The 14,341-nt window shown below is 34.2% G+C and overlaps 1 pseudogene across 1 annotated transcript; it reads left to right on the top strand.

Annotated features, from left to right (window-relative positions):
- The first annotated feature begins 1,326 nt into the window (after positions 1-1,326).
- LOC145268663 (FUN14 domain-containing protein 1 pseudogene) lies at positions 1,327-9,835 on the top strand (annotated as a pseudogene). The gene has a single exon (XR_013864912.1). The product of XR_013864912.1 is annotated as an FUN14 domain-containing protein 1 pseudogene (transcript).
- Positions 9,836-14,341: the final 4,506 nt, after the last annotated feature.

Below are 14,341 nucleotides of genomic sequence, written 5' to 3' on the forward strand. Positions count from 1 at the left end.
GTCTCTAATAAAAGCAGGCAGGCGCCATCTTGGAACTCTTTCTTCCGCTGCCCCGACCACAGGATCAGCCACCACCCCGCACACCAGGCACACACGGACCCTCTTGCGCCGAGGGCTACGGTTAGTCTCACACATACACAGAAAATTTGGGACAAATATGGTAAAATAGTCCCCAAAATGGAGTGTTTTTATTAGCCCTAAAATAAGCACAAAAGTGTAAATTTTAGCTTATAGGAGTGAAATGTTGTGCATTTCTCTCCTAATAATTACTTAAATAAACATAAGACCAAAACGACATTGCTTTTAACAAAACAATAATAAAGGGTTTATTTAAAAAAGGCGAGGTTGTATCGCAAACTGGAGAGAAAGAAAGAAAGTGTAAATGTCTGTTTGAAGGTGTCGTCTGCCATCTGACTGCAGTCGTCACACAAGTAGCAGTGGGAGGGGTGAGTGAGAGAGATCTGTATAGGTCGCTTGCTGGCGTCTCTCTGGCGATCGCAGCTGAGATCCCAAAGGGTTAAAAATAGTCCTTAAGGAGACAGCTCAAATCAATGCGCCCTGCCAACTGATTGCTTAGTGTGGCCGGAATCACTTTGGCACCGGGCATTGATCTGCTTATAGTAAATAGTTTAACCCGAAAGGCACCCCTAGGGGGCAACGAGAGTTTTCACGGAAAATCTGTTCTGTTACTTTTTTACTCATATCATGTTTAATGTTTGTGCAAAATTTCAAAAAATTCCAAGGTGTAGTTATTGAGAAAAGTGCGGACAGACGAACGGACGGACAAATGGATGAATTTACAGGTCCAGTCCACCCTCGTTTTGTCGAGGGGGGGGGGGCAAAAAAAAATAAACAAGGGTGAAATCATAAATTTAGCAGGGATTATAAAATTCTTTGTGCCATTTCTAATTAGTGTATTCATACGCTAAAGCGCGAAATATAGTACAGTTCTTTTTAAGGAAAATAAATATTTATATTTTTTCATATATTAATTTCAAAGAAAGTTTATAAGATAGATTTTGTGTAATATTTTATTTTTAATTGTGTTTTAGTCTTATTAAATATTTCGTGACTATTATTTTTGTTTTTTCCTCAAAATTATTGACCTGTTTAACTAATTAAGTCTTAGCACGGCCATGGCCGTGATCTTAGGTGAAATGTCGAAGTTCAAAGTTCGGAAATGACGTCATTTCATACAACTTGGAGGATTTTTATTTATTTTTTATTTTTACGATAAAGAAAATCAAAGGCTGCCTTTAGTTTATAAAATTAAGATTGAAGAAGTTATTAATATTTGTGTAAAAGAAAAAAATTGTTTTATTGTTATTTTTTACTTCCGGTCATAACAGGAAGTAGAAATACATCGCAAAAGATACCTGTAGATTAAGGAAGTTAATTGTTTGTTTACATCTAAAATCTAAACAAACTTCTGAATTATTTAATCGACTAATATTTTCCGATTTTGTTTTGGATCTATTTCATTTTTAAACAACCCAATCAGGTCTCTTGCGAACTTTTAAAGTTTATTTTCGAGACAAAAATGGCAGCTTTATCCTACCAGACGTATACAACTTCTACTACCAGCGTGACAACAACATCTGGAACAACTGGCGAAGAATATGAAGTGACAGAAATTACCAGATATGTCTCGCCGGCCAGCCAGAAATGGTTGGAGAATTTATTCAAGGATGCCTCGAAAATGTCCGTGACGAACCAGACCGTAGTCGGTGGATTATCCGGATGGTGTTTCGGACTTCTCTTCGCCAAAGTTGGGAAAATGGCAGCTGCGACAGTCGGCACTAGTCTCCTTCTGCTCCAGATCGCCAGCCACCAAGGATACGTTAATGTCAACTGGAAAAAACTCGGGGAGAATGCCCAGAAAATCCGGAAAGCCATCGCTAAAGATGCGGAGGCGGCCGTCCCTAAACTGGCCACGGTTTCTCAGTCTTTCTTCGAAGATAACATGTTGTTTGCGTCCGTTTTCGCCGGAGGATTCCTTTTGGGACTTTCATAAATTGACTTTTTAATTTTTTTAATTTTTTATTTTCAATCTCCTTTCTTTTTATCGCATCCTACTTCATCTAGGCTAATTCATATTTCTTTCGGTAACGTAAATTATAACTGTAATAAGTTTCATCGAACTGCTAGATTTTGGAATTTCTTCCCTGTTTCCTGCTTCTGTGATTGCTTTCTTTTTTCCTTTTTTTTTTATAAATATTATTATTATTATTTTTTTTTTTTTTAGTTTAATTCAATTTTTACATTTTTTGTTTGTTAAATTGTTAGGTGAAAGTACAGAGTAGTTTTTAAAAATCCCCCCCCCCTCCATGTTAAGAATATCTTTCTAAATGATATTTGGCCTTCGGGTCAAGATCACAGTGTAGTATCTGTTCTGATGCTACACTTCACCTTTCCTGTCCTCTGTCAGTGAAAAAGAAATCCTTCATGACTGAGACAATTTAAATTTTTGTTCCTTTCCAGAATGTACCTTTTTGGGGAGCTGGATTTCCCTACATTAAAAACCGACCTTGTGTCTAAGTTTGCCCTCGTGGGGAGGCAAGTAAATAGGAACATTATTTCAGCACAGTCTGTATTTTGCATAAGTACCTTTCAGACATTTCGCTTCTCCACTCTCTCTACAAAGATTGCCTCTGTACATATTGTCCGTGGTCCTGGATATGACCTTCAACTATATCCAATGATGAGGCCCCAGCTTGCAGGCTTTGGGGAGAGTGGAGCCACCCTTTAATTGCCATTGCTCCCAGGTCCACTCTGACCCGGGGTGGTAGTACCTGTTAGGGTCCCAACTATGGGTTAAATAGAAACCGACTTGAAAAACAAATATATTCTATTAAAAAATTGTTTTTCAAAATCACTGGATTCGGCATTAAATAACCTGAAAAGGGTTGATACACCATAAAACAACCAACCAACTGTCCGAAATAGTGGCGCCTTACGTCCAAGTGGAAACTCTCTCTTTGACACGGTAAGTTTGGGAAAAGGAGTTAAAAATAAAAAAAACTAGACAAAATACTGTTAGAAACTTGCTCAATATATGTTACTGTGACATACGCTGACATATATTCGGTGGGTTTTTAACAGTATTTTGTATAATTTTTAAAATTTTTAACTCCTTTTCCCAAACTTACCGTGTCAAAGAGAGAATCGGGCGCCATTTTAAATTTTCCAATACATCGGTAAACACTGTATGTTTTTCGAGCTGAAAATAAAAACACTAAAAACATATCCAGTTAGGTAGAAAAGTAACTTATCTTGCCTTTGATAACATTTATTTGTTAAATATTTGTTTTTGGTTTTTTGTTTTTTTTTGACAACTTTTTCGAATCTATGTGTACAGTAATACAAACCCCTTTATTTTTTTTTTTTTCACATCAAACATAAAAATGGAACTGCTATAAAAAGATATGGTGAAAATGCAGTGGGGCACCACCCGAAGACTACGGGGAGGTTGAAAATAAGAAAATGTCTTTCGGAATAAACACCCCCAACCAGGTTGGACAGGCAGTGCACATTGACCGTCTTTGAGTTTTTTGTTTAATAAAAAATAGTTCATAAATATTTTTGGTACTTGTACAGTTTAATCGAGACATTAAAAAATGAAAATATCGAAAAAGGGTTATATTGTACGTATCCATTATGGAACGAAGTTCTCCGAAAAAAATTTTACCAACGCCACCTGGCCCAAGGCATGTTCAATATACGTCCAAGGGCCAGCACCTCCCAGTAACAATGTAAAATGGCTGAGTCGAAGACACCTTAGGGTAGAACCGACTTTCTGGGACCTCCACCCCCTTCTTGGCATTGGCCCTTCCCTTATTTTTTCCACAATTTACGCAAATTTTAGAATATGATATCTTTGTTCTCTGATGAGTACGTACATCGTAAAGATTTTTCTGTATTAATTTTTTTTTTTTTAAAAACTTCATGTAATCCTAAGGAAGCACCTATTATTTTTCACAGTTTCAAAAGAGCAGGCGGGAGGAGGGAATTTCAAAACTTCTGTGATTGAAGACGTTAACTAAGTCATCGCAGCTAAATGTGTCACCCATTTCAATCGTTGTTATGGTAACAAAAATATGATGTATTATATTTTTTTTATTATTCTTTTTTATGTATTTCTTTTTTACAAATTTGTTTTGAAGAAATTATTTAATTATGAATTCATAATAAATGTGAAAATAATTTTTTTTAGATTCTTAACATTAATTAATAAATTCTTTAATTATTAACAAAATAATGTTGCAATATTTTGGGTGTATAATGGGGTATGATCCCACACAGTCGGACGATTCTATTTATAAACGATGCTGCTAAGAACTGACGAATCAAATTAATTCACGTTCTGCTACCAACCAATCAGAAACCAGAATGGCTTCATAAATATTAAACCTTTTCTGGAGCAATTTCACATGTTCTTTCCCGGGTTTCGACACGGTAAGAATATTTTGTTCTGTGGAACTGTCTACTACAAACAAGTCACCTCCCAGGACTTGTGTGTAACAGCGAACCATCTGAAACTGTTCTTAAACTCCAAATGGCTTACACTTCTAGAGTTGGTACTCATGCAGAATATGGACCGTGGGTTTGCTGAAATAATGCTAGTATTGAGAAAGCCAATGTTAAGTTTAACTAGACATTAAAAAACAATGACGCTGGATGTTAAAAAAAACTTCAAAGATGTTTGCTGAAGAAAGTAATAAAAAATTTTTTTAAGTAAGATTCTGTTGCAGATGATTTTTATTTAAAAAAAATGCACGCTTGAAATATAGTTGAATACATATCTAAAGAAGGGTATTGTTCCCGAAATATCATACCACATGCAACTTTCATCAGACTGCAAGTAAGAGAAGAATATATGTTTTTAAAGTACATATGCACACATATATATATGATGATTGCTACTTCTTGACAGAAGCTTGCCATCTCTTCAGATTGATGTGGAGTATCCAGTGTACACGTAGATGGCTCTTCAAACCAGCTATATTTTTGCAAAATCATTCACAGAGGTGATAGGGAGACTTGTTAGTATTTGGTTTTGTTTGTGATGGAATTTTGTTATACACCTTTGAGGGTCTTGTTAAAATGCTTATTAGAGACGAAACCAGAGATATTCCTACAATACTTGTGTGGTCTGGGAAGCAGCTCAGCGTCATACAATTATTAGTCATGCCTACCATTGTGTTACCTCACATGGTTTACTAAACCGGCTTTAGACAGAAGAAATCTGCCACATCTTGTTTCAATTAGGCAGGAAGCGCAGGTTCATCCTGCTTTCTAAGGGCACGCTTCAATACTGCTTGCTCAAAACACTTTTCCTCAAGTTTATGCATTCTTCTGTATGTACTATATATTAATTTCAAGTTTATGATGGGTTTCTATTTTTTTTTTATATCTAATATTTTTTATATTTCAAATCCTCTTTTCACTCTTGATCACAAAAACGTATCGAAATAAAAATGAAAGATGTTAAAAAAAAAAAAACAAACAAACTTGAAATCTGTATTTTGGAGTGCGTTCATTCCTTGCAACATTGTTTGAAAAAGTTCACATGAATTATTTTTACCATTTGTAGAAGAAGAATGTTGTATTTTTCATTTTTAAAACTTGTAACGCATTAGTGTGTATTTCAACCAGCAATAAACCAGACGCAACTGATTTCAGTACGTATAAAAATTGTTTAGAAACTGAAACAAGTGTGTTGAACGGTAAATATTATAATATTATTAATAGTTATTATAATTATAATAGCTGAAACAAAAATAATAGTAAATAAGTATATTAAAGTATATTAAACAATGTTGATAGTTATAATAATAATATTGCTAATAATAATATTATTAGCAATATTATTAATGACAATAATGTTAATAAGTATTAGGTTGGTGCAAAAATAATGTTTTTATGTATATATATATATATATATATATATGTGAACAAATGATTAATAAAACATGTTAAAAAATATCTTGAAAAAGAGTTAAAAACATATTTAATTTTAAAAAGGAAGCACAAGATAAGTGGATAGTCCTTAATCCGCGGAGTTTGATTACCTTGGTAAACTTATTGTAATTTTTATTTCTTTTTTATATATATATATATATATATATGTATATATATCAGGGCTCTACATTGCGAGTGAAACAGTCGCATTTGCGAGTGATTTTTCAAAATGTCGATTAGAAATAATGAAATGCTTATCTTTTGGCGATTGTATTTCTTTCACTGACAATCTTGCAAAGCTCACTACTGAGTAAAAAATATCTTTTCAACTTTTTATTTTAATAAAACGAGGAAAGTCAAATTATTTAAACACTAAAAGGTTTAACAAAACAATATACATTTTTTAACAAAGGCTGTTTAAAAAAACATCTGAGGAAATTCAAATGCTTATACGTTCAAGTATCAACATAAAATTCGGTGTGTATTTAGAATTACACTTATTAAAAAAAATACAAAAAAAAATTATGATGTACATATTCGTCATAGAACGAAGATGTCATATTCCAAAAATCATGTGGGTTTGGCTAGTAATTTTTCTATTTGGCTAGTAAACGAAAATATTTAGTTGTTAAAAGTCAATTAAAGATAAATTTGTCCGTAGAGCCCTGTATATACTTGAACGTCAAAAAATGACATTATTTTTGCATCAACCTAATACTTTAACTACAACCTCAATAAAGCGTACCCACAAATATTAAATATAAAAAAAAAAGCAACATCGTTTTTATGCTTAAAAAAACCCCTCATAACCTTGAAATTATTTTAGAAGCATATGTGGACATCTTAACACACACACACACACACACATATATACATATATGCCGACCATCTCTTCAGATATATTTCTATGTCGACCATCTCTTCAGATATATTTCTATGTCAACCATCTCTTCAGATATATTTCTATGTCAACCATCTCTTCAGAGGAGAAAATATTAGCAAATAGTTATAATGCTTTACACCTTATCGAGCAGAGGTAGTTCGCACGATGTCAAAACATTGTTTAAACTCATGACTTACGCAGCAGCCGCCAATAGCGTAGTGATTAGGAGCCTTGATTGTCGTACAGACGGTCGGGTTTCAATCCTGGCTTGAGGTAGTTGCCTGTCTAGCCGCATGATGAGCTGCGAAACAGTACTGTATGTGGATGACTATATATATATATATATATATATATATATATATATATATATATATTTATTTATTTACCAGTGGTGAAAAAACCGGACTAGAGTGCTCAATGTGTAGCCAGAGCAGTATATAGGAAATTTATTACTGTGAGTCCAGAATGAGTTTACATATTGTTTCAGCTGGAGTCCATCTATGAATTCTGACGATGCTAGTCAGATATTTCCTCTTCTTTTTGAGGATTTTCGCCAAGCTGAAACAATATGTAAACTCATTCTGGACTCACAGTAATAAATTTCCTATATATATATATATATATATATATATATATATATATATATATATAAAATTTTAGTCATTCAATAATTTAAAAAATTTATGACATGAAATGGTTAAATTTCAAATCAAAAGATTTTAATTATTCTATGTAAGACAAAGAATACATTTGAAATATTACAACTCCTTATCCTAGAGGATTTCGATGTCTACAATCTCTTCAGAGGAGAAAATATTAGCAAATAATTATAATGGTTTACACCTTATTTGCTAAAAAGTCAGTGAAACATGGAAAATCACAATTAAAAGTTGTTTAAGTATTTAAATGTCATAGAGTAAGAGAAGTTAATGAAAACGATATAAAAATTCACATCCAAATTGCATGGTAAAATCCGAAGTGAATGTCTTTGATAGCAGTGTAGTAAAATGATCCAATCTGTCTTTTTTTGAGTAATCCACATCACAAGGTAACAGTCCGAAGTAGACATTTTCCTGGACATTTTCTTTGTTTATATAAGTCCAGTAAAAAAATTATTATATAGGTCTTGTGAATCTGTTTATTAATAAACATAAATTTATATATTTAATATTTTATATAATTATAGAAGATGAGTTTCAAATTCCACTCCAAAATAACTTCAAGTTGTTAATAAAGTAAAACCGCTTTCTATAGATAGGCTAAGCAAATGAAATGAAATGAAAAGAAACTGAACTGATATGAAAAATTAAAAATTGAATGACTAAAATTTGATTTATTTGCTCTATCTTGTATATCGAGCAATTTTTATTTAGATGGGATAGTCCTTATAGATTATTACTGTCAATAATATTTTGTAAGACCTAATATCACAGGTTTCCATACCAGTTGATTGTTAGATAATTTTATTTATTCTGAAGTATATATATATATATATATATATTAAGTAATGTGATTTATAATTTAAAAATTTAAAAAAGATTTTTAAAATTTAAAAATCAAATTTTAATTAAATGAAAAATCATTTTCATAGGAAGGAACAACAACAAAGTCAATTATCTGTACGATCGTTTCGGAAATCCGTGCTTTTTATTTGTGGTATACATGAAGTCACGTAGAACAATTATACATAGTTTTTTTGGTAAGCACGGTCTCCTCATCAGCAAATTTAGGAGGATTTCTATTGAATTTAAAAGACACCAAAAATAAGCCTAGCATTAAAAGTAAGGCAGATGAATCTTTTAGTTTTTCTTTTTTTGAAATCAGGAACTGTGTTTAAAGTATTCATTTAGATGTTTGCTATAGCTTTTTATTTTGTTGAATTAGCTCTAGGACATTTAACTATCGAGCTTATTATATATCTAAATTACAACGAGCATTTCCTGTATTTTAATTAAACTAGTAATTTCACTATTACATTAAAATACACTTAGCTCTTTAGACTATTATTCTAATCTCTTTTAAATTATATATATATATTAATACACATATGTCAAAGGGTGAATCTACATAACTTATTCCAACGTTATGTCTTGATTTGCTTTAGTTCGTGTTATACCTCTGCTTTATATTCACCTTTATATACACAGTAAACAATGCTTCAAGCAAACTACACTAACCTCTTGAAAAAAAAAGCAACTTCAGTGTTTGTCCACAATTCCCGCATATTAAAAAGCAATACAGAAAAAATATTTATGATCTATGTACTTGTGACAGAACGAAAATATCATATTCTAAAATTCATGTAACTCGATCAAGTAGTTTTATTTTTATAAAGAAAATTATTTTAAAACGATTTCAAGCAATTAATGAGAAATCGTAGGCATTACAAAGCCGATCTCGGAAGTTTGAATTACTGTGAACTTATCTACCCTTGTTTCTTTAAGATAGCAATCTATTTTTTGCTTACTCATAAAGTTTGATTTTTTTTTTTAGCTAAAAATAAAACTACTTGATCAGTTTATGTGATTTTTGGAATATGATAATTTCATTTTGTTACAGGTACATGCATCATCCAGATTTTATTTTTTTAATTAAGGGGGAATTCTGGACAAGAATCAAAAATTTTCGTCACTGATAATTGTTTTCGTTCATTCATTATTGTTCATTTGTGTTTGTTGTGAAATAATCAAAAGTAAAAACCTAAGCGTCTGCAAATAAGGTAAACTCCCTTTATCAGGCAAGAAAACTTTTTGTCAGAAGTTCATCAACCTTTGGTAAATTCAGTCTTGTTAAGAGAATACCATAGCTAAAAATTGTTCAAGGTGTCAATGTCTGCAACTAAACTATAATAGCGAAATTCAAAATTTTTAATATTGAATTTCAAGCCAAACGAATGGTCGCTACGTAATTTTTGTGTTACACTACTGAACATATCCAAAAATTATGAAAAACGATAAGGTAGAAAAATGTTATTAAAGAAAACATTTTTTTTTTTTAAATTAGCGAAAATAAAATGCTTAACGTTAACAATCATAAACGTTAACAATCATAAATGCTTTGCTTTTAGCATAACTGAGTTACTTCTCTTGTTATTGTCTCTCTGTATTCCCTAAGAAATATGGCAAGCGTTTTTTATCGATAAAGATCGAAAACTCATGTTTTTATAAATAATGCGGTAATATTTTTCAGTATTTCTGACATGCCAGTGAAGTATTGTTGCTTTTAGTTGAAATTGACACAAAAATTCAGTAGATATTATTTTTTTGTTTTTTTTAATCAGTTTTTCATTTTCTGAATTTCGCTATTATAGTTTGGTTGCACAAGTCTCTTATGATACTCCACTAAATTTTTAATTGTTATTTTTTTTTGCTCAGACAATTTTATCATTAAAAAAAAAAATTTTTTTAATTACTTATAAATATTTTCATTCATAGGCAAATTTTTTGTGCATTTTTCTTTGTTGTACATTTAAAAAATAAATGAAAAGAAAAAAAAATTTTTAATGACTGGACACTGAGCTTCAAACTTGTAAAAAAAACATTGAAAAATAAATTCAGATATCATTTTTTTTCCCGTCAGATTTTTTTTGTTATCTTTTTCATTTATATCTCAGATATCTGCCTTTCTTTTTTTTTCTTTTTTTAAAAAGAAAAAAAATCCAGAAAAAGCGGATTTTTTTTTTAAATCCAGAAAAAGGGGATTTTTTTTTAAACCCAGAAAAAGCGGATTTTTTTTTAAAACCCAGAAAAAGCTCATCGTTCAAGCTTAACATTTACAGACAACATGAATTGAAACAAACAGACTGAGGACATTGCCAAGGCTGTAGTAAAGAAGACAGGGTCCCTCTACCCTACTAGAAAATTATTCACACCTGATTATCATCCATGTTGCATCCCTGTACCTGTTTTGCAAATATTTTAATAGAATGTGCTCTGATGAACTCAAAACACTTGTGCTCCTCCTCGACATAAATACTCCCAACAAGCAGCAAAATCACCCCCTTCACCATTGAGGCTCCTATATACCGAAAAACAATGGGAGCTTCATTCATAGTGCAAGATTACAAACTTTGTTTTTGGACCTTTCAACAACCTTTCACAGATGTGGCAACAATAAATACTTTATGCATGGTGAAACGGTGACCTTATAAGATACAATAAGGTGTGAGTATGTTCCAGCAGGGTAGAGGGAGCCCATCTTTGCAGCAGCCTTGACAATGTCTTGTTGAACTCTTTTTTTTGGACCCTTCCCAGATGTGGCAACAATAAATACTCTATGCATGGTCAAACGGTGGCCTTATAAGATACAATAAGGTGTGAGTATGTTCCAGCAGGGTACAGGGAGCCCATCTTTGCAGCAGCCTTGACAATGTCTTGTTGAACTCTTTTTTTTGGACCCTTCCCAGATGTGGCAACAATAAATACTCTATGCATGGTCAAACGGTGGCCTTATAGAGATATAGGATATGGGTAGGTGTGAGTAATTTTCTAGCATGGTAGAGGGAGCCCACCTTCTTTACAGCAGCTTTGTTGAACTCTGGAATCTGCATGAAATTTTGAATGGAACCCTTTATTTAATTTACATTGCAGCTGCTTCTAGTCTCTCATTCCTGGACAGAGTTCAAAAGAGAGTTGCCAACCTAACTGTCGGCTAGGCTTCAGCCTTTGTCCCATCGACAAAATGCTGCATAGAATTTCAAGTCTTTGTACCCCCTCGATGTAAATACTCCCGCCAAGTAGCAAAATCCCACCCCTACACAGTTTGTCCATCCGTATGCAGCCACAGCTGAGATCAAACTCACTACACGAGTTTTGTAGTGTAATTCGATTCTTGTCCGTAGCTGAATACTTGATGTTTCGCTAGAGCTATCAAGGATATTTTTTATTATGACGCGATCACTAAATGTGTTACTTGCCACGACTTAAGAAAGGCCCATCTACCCTCAAGAAAAAGAATAGACCATGCCAGTTTCCCAACCTGGTATTTAACCTCATGGTACATACAGCACCTTACCTTCCCAAATGGTCACCCATCTGTTACTGGTCAGGCTCAATGTTGCTTAACTTCGGTGATCTGGCGAGAAACACAAGCAGCAAAATCCCACCCCTACACAGTCGAGATCCCCAGATGCCAGAAAGCCTTCTACTCTAATAGTTTCTTCCCTCGAACAGCTAGACCTTGGAATGCCCTCTTGGGTCCCTGCTTCTCTGACTGTACTGACATGCAGAAGTTCAAGTGTAATGCAAACAGAAATCTTGCTGCTCAACTCCCTACATTGCATCCCTACAAATTATGTCCCAGATAGTCTCCGTTTAGTCTTGAAAGACAAAGGATACCCCCTGTAGAGGCAGCTGTGCGTGTAATTGTGAGGCTAGGGTTACACAATCCCTACCCCGCATCTCTCCTGAATCGGTACTGTTTGGGTCCAGTGGCAAGGAGAAGACCAGGACGACTGGAAACAATTCCGAGATAAGCGGAGAGCACATACAGCACCTGGAAGTCCCAAATGGTCACCCATTTAGTACTGCTCAGGTTCAACGTTGCTTAACTTCGGGAATTTAATCACATTGACACACCAAGCCATTACACAACTATTCAAGAGCTTGCTTCTAAATTAGACGTAACATATACAATGATTTTCAACCAATTGAGAGAGATTGGAAAGACAAAAAAAATCTTGATAAATGGGTCTCTCACGAATTAAACAACGACCAAAAAAAAAAAACGGCGTTATGAAGTGCCATCTTCCCTTCTTTTTATGCAACTTGTTATCAAAACACTTTGTTATTTCCATAACGTTGTCACCAGTTTAAATGTCGGTCACTCACCTCTCTATCCAGGACATCCGACGTTGCCCGGCTATAATATAACAGCTTGAATTCAAGATATCTCACTGCTGATGCTATTCTCTATCTATATAAGAGCCAGGTACGTCCAAGGATGGAATACTGTTGCTACATCTGGGCAGGAGCTACTAGAAAGGACTTGGCCTGCCTTGATAGAGTTCAAAATAGACTTTGTAGCCTCGTAGGAGATGTCCTTTTCTCTTCCTTGCAACCTCTATCTCACAGAAGAGATGTTGCGAGTTTGTCTCTGATGTATCGTTATTTTCATGGAAAGTGTTCGACTGAGCTTCAATCTATGGTCCCCCTACCCCGCCAAACTTTCACAAGAAACACTCGTCTAGCTGTAAACACTATCAATAATTCTCCCCCACTCTTTATCTGTGCCTAAACCTAAACGTAGATTCCATGAACAAAGCTTCTTTCTTAGAACTGCACGCCTGTGGAATTGTCTTCCGTTTTCCTGCTTTCCAGCTGACTACAATATGGTTGTGTTCAAGTCTAACGTAAATAAGTTCTTGATGAGCCGTTCCATATAAGTTATCAAATTTACCAAATTTTCATTACTAATGATTACTATATTGTCCAATTTCTACTGTACACTCTTTAACCCTTATCCTTGAGTGGCCTCTTGGCCTTGATAATGTGGTGATGCCTATGTAAAAAAAAAAAAAAGTTTAAAATGCAAAAGTCAAGTATCATGGTTCAGTTGTGCTGTAAACAAAAACATTCATTTTCAAATGCGCCCCTCTACTGTTGATTTTATATGCTGAGCCTTTCTGCTTATGCAGTCATAATATCGAGGTATTCCGATAGAAAATCTATCTAAGAACATTCCCAGACACATGAATTACATCTGTGTGAATTTAAAAAAAAAAAATCGGCCCAGCCGTTTTAGAGTCCATAGTGAGCACACACAAACACACACACAGACAATTGCACTTAAGGGAACAGCGAGGATACTAAAAAGAGCTCTCGGTTGGTTTCAATAAAAAAGCGGGGCAATGTTGGCAGCTGATTTGGCTGCCCCATACCCAGCATTACAATCTTCAAAGGAAGAAAAAAAAAAAAAAAAAAACATACACACACACACACACACACACACACACAAACACACATACACATACACTCACATGATATGATGATTGCAACGTCTTGTCAGACGAGTGCCACTCCCTCAGACATTTAAAATCCATGAGCCCAAATGTCTGAGGGAGTATCTATACAAATATGATGTTACAGAGTCTTAGCTTTGTACGACAGTTAAGTCTCTCTCTCGGTTCAAAATGTTGAGATCCAGCAACAAGCAAGAGCAAGATAGCCAGCAACAAATTAAACTGCAGACCAGCTTAATGCGGGCACTGGTCTTCCGCTTTATGGTTTTTTAAATCAGAGATTTGCTTCTCCTAGAAAGGTTGCCTTCACCACGGCTTACGGGAGCCCTCTCCATCCCAATACATATATACACACACACAAATATACACGGTGCTAGTTGGCCGTTGACCCAGAAAAAGAGTTCATTCGCCCTTTGGAAGGTCTTGTTTTTAATCCTTCAGGGAGACTAGCCGCCCTCCTCACCAAACAAGTCTGGTGGGGGAACCAGTTTAGTCGCCGGTGCCCCGACCATGAGGCAGGTAGTACTGGGTTACATGGT

This window comes from Euprymna scolopes, chromosome 44 (genome assembly GCF_053919585.1).
Source record: "Euprymna scolopes isolate OS-2025 chromosome 44, ASM5391958v1, whole genome shotgun sequence".
NCBI classification, from domain to species: domain Eukaryota; kingdom Metazoa; phylum Mollusca; class Cephalopoda; order Sepiida; family Sepiolidae; genus Euprymna; species Euprymna scolopes.